Here is a 6,014-nt window from a genome sequence, read left to right on the forward strand (position 1 = left end):
TTTAACAAAGTTAAATAAGTTAAGAACAGGGTTGTGATAGTATTAGGTATGGTATATATTAGTATTAGTATTAAGTTAAGAATGGATAAAATAATAAATATGTCTGTAAATTGCAATTGTACAAAATATTTGCACAAAGTATATGTACCCAGACAACACACTGTTTAATGGAAGATGATGTTTGAATTAAAATAAAATTAAAAATTAAAAGAAAAAAAGAAAGAAAGAAAGAAAGAAAGAAAGAAAGAAAGAAAGAAAGAAAGAAAGAAAGAAAGAAACTGGGAGATTGTGAGTTCTAATCCCACTTTAGATAATAAAAGCAGCTGAATGACCATGGGCAATCTCTCTCTTTCTTAGCCCAACTCACCTGGGGAAAAGGAGAAGTATTGTATATGTTTGTTGCCTTGACTTTATGCGAAATAACAAAGGTAGGATAGCAATATTTAAAAAAAAAAATGAAACTTGTAAAGGTCTTCCCTACCCACCAATGTTTTACAATAGGGATGGAGAACAATGGCTGGCTCAGGAATTCTGGAGTTGAAGTCCACAAATTGTGAATCGTTCTCCACCTCTGATCTACAACTTTCCCCAGATGACTGAATGCTTTCTTTTTTCTGAAAAGAGATTCCAACAGTCTGATTTAAAATTCACAGGTTGTCAAATTTACAACACAAATTAATTACCGTAATTAAAATAATTAAAATTAAATGTAATAGATCAATATAAATCAATTCATTGATGTTCAAATTATGGGGAAATTGCCAGAGTTGTGTAGTGTGGTTGTTAAGAGATATCAGACTGAGCCTCAGGACACACAGGTCCTAGTCTACTCTCACCCACTGAAATTATTTGGGGACAGTTTTTCTCAGACCAGCCTACCTCACAGGGTTGTTGTTTGGGGGGGAAACAGGAAGAGCGTGGTTTATGTATTCCCCTTAAAGAAAGGGAGGATAACAGTCTAGGAAAGAAGACAAGGCAAGGAGATGAAGTTCATCAGATCCAATCCCAATTCTGTCAAGATATTTGAGAGCAAGAAATAAATAAATAAAATAAAAATAATTGTTAAATAAAAATACAAAGAGCCTGAAAAGAGCTCCTTCAGCAAGAAGAGAAGAAGACACAACAATCTTCTAGACCTCAAAAGGTATCAAAGCAGACGTAATAGGAAAGAAGAGCTGTTACATACAAGTAGTCCTCGATTGATGACAGACTCCCTAAAAGGATCCAATTCCAAAGTTATGATGGCTTTGCACACACACATGCAGTCACGTGTTCACATTTTGGGCACTTGGCAACTACTCATTTTATGGCTTTCTGCAGCATCCGAGTGAGAGTTGGGAGAAATTTATCCCCAAATGTTGGCGATGTAGCCACAAGTCTGGAACATTTTATCGTATGTGGTGGACGTGCCCCATCACAAGGAAATACTGGTGCAAAATTCGGAAATGGTTGGAAGAAATTACGGAGCAAAAAAATAAAACTGAAACCAGAAGCATTTTTATTAGGACTATTAGATCAAAAAAATGGATAAACAATTTCAATACATAATAATACACAGACTCATTGCAGATAGGATTGCTTTCGCACAAAACTGGGGGAAAAATCAATACACCCGCAGACGAAACAATAATTAGAAAAGTACTTGAATGTGCAGAGATGGACAAAATGACACTAGAACTAAAAGGAAGAGAAGAATCGGATTTCTATAAAATATGCAATAGAATTTATAAGTGGCTAGAAAACAGAAGCCAAAACAGAAAATGGAGAATGTAAATATAATCGTGATATAAATAATTAATATTATTATTAGTGTTAGTACTACTGTTATTGTATTATTGGACAAGGTAAAATCAATAGGAAGGCAATGCAGAATGGAAAACTATAAAGGCTAAACATGAAAGCCGATACAGAAGGCTGTATAATTACTTTATATCGTTATATATGTTTTGGTTTTGTTTTTTTCCTTGCTGTGTTTTTCTTTCTGTGTTTTAAAGATTAAAATGTTTAATAAAAACTATTTTAAAAAAAGAGTAGTCAAGGTACTGCCTACTGGTTCAAAGCTTTTGTGTGTCAAAACATGTGATGCACGAATATGGTCGGAGATCAGTCACAGCATTGTGGCTGCCATCTTGACTTTTCTGACCACCACATCCTATGAAAACCCCTTCTCACTCATTAGCCTTGCTGAAATATCAGTGATTTTCATAATCAAGGCACCTGGAAGAATATTCACATCTCCAGGGTAGCTGGAAGAACCACACAACCCTCGGCCTCTCGATACCCAAAGAAACATGGTGGGCAGCCATTTTCTGCATCATGTTTTCCTTTCAGATCATGGAACATCTGTGGCCTCACAAATGGTGTAAAATGGAGAGAGAGAGGCAGGCCAATGTTCAGTCAGACGCCCATTCCTTCCTGGATAAAAGTGGTTTGTCGCTCCTTATTGTGCAGAGGAATAAATCAAAGGGACAAAGAACATCCTTGTATGCCAAGGTATACATGACATGGTATTGCTAATGGAAAAATGGGTTTTCCCATTCTCAACTACATTAACCAGCATCCACACATAATACTTGCCTCATAAAATATTTTTAGCATCTCCTTTCTGGAAACTAGGCTAGTTTTTTTTTCTCTTTCTCTCAGGTTTTTTATTGTATAACATATAAAAATTCCATTTCCAATTAAACCGTGTGTTGTCTGGGTACAAATAATTTTAGGAAATAGTAATTAAAATATTTACAACAGTGTTCATTGCATTAGCATTTATTATTATATTAATAATAATAATAATAATAATAATAATAATAATAATAATAAAGGAACATGAAAAAATCGCAAGATACCAGGATTTAAAAATCGAAATTCAACGACTATGGCACAAACCAGCAGTGATAATTCCAGTGGTAATTGGCACACTGGGTGCTATACCAAAAGCACTGGAATTACATTTAAAACAGTTAAAAATGGACAAAATCACCATCAGTCAAATGCAAAAAGCCGCACTGCTTGGATCTGCACGCATATTACGAAAATATGTTACGACGTCCTAGGCCCCTGGGTGGGGCCTGACTAGTAACCAATGCCAAATCCGGAGAAACAACTGGCCGCTGTGATTCAATTGTATAATAATAATAATAATAATAATAATAATAATAATAATAATAATAATAATAATAATAATACAGACAAAATACTGGCGCGTAATACACCAGACATCACACTGGTTGAGAAAAATAAGGTCACAATCATAGACATCGCAATACCAGGTGATAGCAGGGTCGCTGAGAAGGAACATGAAAAAATCGCAAAATACCAGGACTTAAAAATCGAAATTCAACGACTATGGCACAAACCGGCAGTGGTAATTCCAGTGGTAATTGGCACACTGGGTGCTATCCCAAAAGCACTGGAATTACTTTTAAAACAGTTAAAAATTGAAAAAATCACCATCAGTCAAATGCAAAAAGCCACACTGCTTGGATCTGCACGCATATTACGAAAATGCGTTACGACATCCTAGGCCCCTGGGTGGGGCCCCACTAGTAACCAATGCCAAATCCGGCGAAACAACTGGCCGCTGTGATACAATTGTATAATAATGATGATGATGATGATGATGATGATGATTACTTAACCATTTTAAAATACGTCCCTTATATCATTGATCCTTTCCTTATATTTCCCAGTTTCCAAGTCCTGTTTTTGTCAGCTAACTATTGATAACGTAAGTCCCAGGTCAAAAAGTATTCCTTCTCTTTCTTTTCCTTAATTTTAAGTGTTAGCCTATCCATTTCTGCACATTCTAGTATTTTTTTTTAATCACATTTTCATCTGTTGGGATCTCTTCATTTTTCCATTGTTGTGCAAATACGATTCCAGCTGCAGTCAGTACATGTAAAATCAGATATGCATTCCCTTTATTATACTTATACGGTAAAATGCCCAACAAGAATATTTCTGGTTTCAACTCAGTATGTTGTTTTGCCATTTGTTCCACCCATGTATGTATTTTTGTCCAGAATATTTTTTGTTTTGGGGCATGTCCACCACATATGATAGTACGAACCAGGTGTCCGAAGAGATTTCCAACATTCTGCGACATATCCTTAAACATTTTTGCTTAATCAGGCTAGTTTTGTACCAATTGGCTAGAGAGTGTTTTGTCCACTTGCTTCCTTTCCAAATGCACCCAAATATCTTGCTTTAAAGCCAAAATCTAGACAGTTACCATACAGATTTATATAGGATGAAGTTTATATGCTCCATCCTACATATAAATCCCAGTGAAATCAGAAGATTTGTAAATAAATAGAAAAAGAACAGACCATTAACATTTGTATCTGAGCTGCTTGAGAATGATCTTAAGAATGCCACTCCATGGCAGAATGCCATTCATGATCCAAAGATGACTTTAAAAAGAAAATCTCCTTTGAATTGAACTCGAGGATATACAAGGTGACCAGGTGACTGAGAAAAGGGTCTGTTGGAGCTACATGGGTCCTCAAAGTTTCAGCCATTGCACTATCCCCACAGTCACCAACTCTCACTGATGAAAATAACATAGCCCATGATCATTAACTATTTACCTGCCTATCTACCCTGTTTTTTGGAGTATAAGATGCACCTTTTTCCCTCAAAAAAAAGAGGGTGAAAATCTGGGTGCATCTTATAGCAATAGCAATAGCAGTTAGCAGTTAGACTTATATACCGCTTCATAGGGCTTTCAGCCCTCTCTAAGCGGTTTACAGAGTCAGCATATTGCCCCCAACAACAATCCGGGTCCTCATTTTACCCACCTCGGAAGGATGGAAGGCTGAGTCAACCCTGAGCCGGTGAGATTTGAACAGCAGAACTGCAGTCAGCTGAAGTAGCCTGCAGTGTTGCATTTAACCACTGCGCCACCTCGGCTCTACACTGAATATAGCATTTTGGGCCTAACAAACACCCCCCCCCCTTTGCAAAAATGGACGTGCAGAGGGTTTGGGAGGCTTGCAAAGTGCTCCTAAGGCTGGGGAGGGCAAAAAAGAGGAAAAAAACGAGCCGTTTTTGCCTCCCAGCCCCTAACAGCACTTTACAAGCCTCCCAAGGCTCTGCATTTCCCCCCCCCCCCGTTTTTGTGCAAAAAACGAGGTGTGCAGAGGGTTTGGGAGGCCTGCAGAGTGCAAAAACTTTTTTTTAAAATTTACCTCTTCCAAATCATGGTACATCTTAATACTCTGGTGTGTCTTATAGTCCAAAAAATACGGTACTTACAAATCACCCAAAACCTGCAAATCTTTGCCAACTTCCAAACTGACTTGGCTTTTTGAAGGCCGGCAGGCAGTTGCTGAAGGACAGCAATGGGGACAGCCAGGACGGCAACATCACATTTTCCAACCACATTGCTTAGCGATGAAAAAAAAAATCCCACCCCAATTATCGTACTTAATCAAGGACTGCCTGTATATCTGTCATTTCCTTTGCAGCAAAACACAAGCTGCCCGGAGTCCTTCGGGAGTGGGCGGCATGCAAGATCAATAAACTCAATCTGTTCATCACAGCTTTTTCCCAGTAACCTTCTTGACTGCCCAGTCCAGCTAACTCACCTGGCATTTTCTTCCCATTCAAGTTCTAACCAGGTCCAACTGCTCAGTTAGAGGGAATTCTTCAAGGTCTGCTACCAGTGTAATATTGTTTTTTTAAATGCCTATTTATTTTATTTTTATTTATTTATGTATATCTCACCTTTATTATTTTTTAACAACAAAAGGTGGAGAACATACCTAATACTCCTCCTTCCTCCTATTTTCCTCACAACCACAACAATCCTGTAAGGTAGGTTGGGATGAGACAGAATGACTGGCCCAAAGTTACTCGCCCGGCTTCCATGCCTAAGGAAGAGCTAGTCACCTAGTTTCTAGCTCGGTTGCCTTAATCACTAGACCAGAGGTCTCCAAACTTGGCCACTTTAAGACTTGTGGACTTCAACTCCCAGAATTCTTCAACCAGCTGGTTGAGGAATTCTGGGAGTTGAA

The sequence above is a fragment of the Thamnophis sirtalis genome, unplaced genomic scaffold (assembly GCF_051295495.1).
Source record: "Thamnophis sirtalis isolate CommonGarterSnake01/CBP01778 unplaced genomic scaffold, rThaSir2_p1.2 scaffold_9, whole genome shotgun sequence".
In the NCBI taxonomy this organism is placed as follows: Eukaryota; Metazoa; Chordata; class Lepidosauria; order Squamata; family Natricidae; genus Thamnophis; species Thamnophis sirtalis.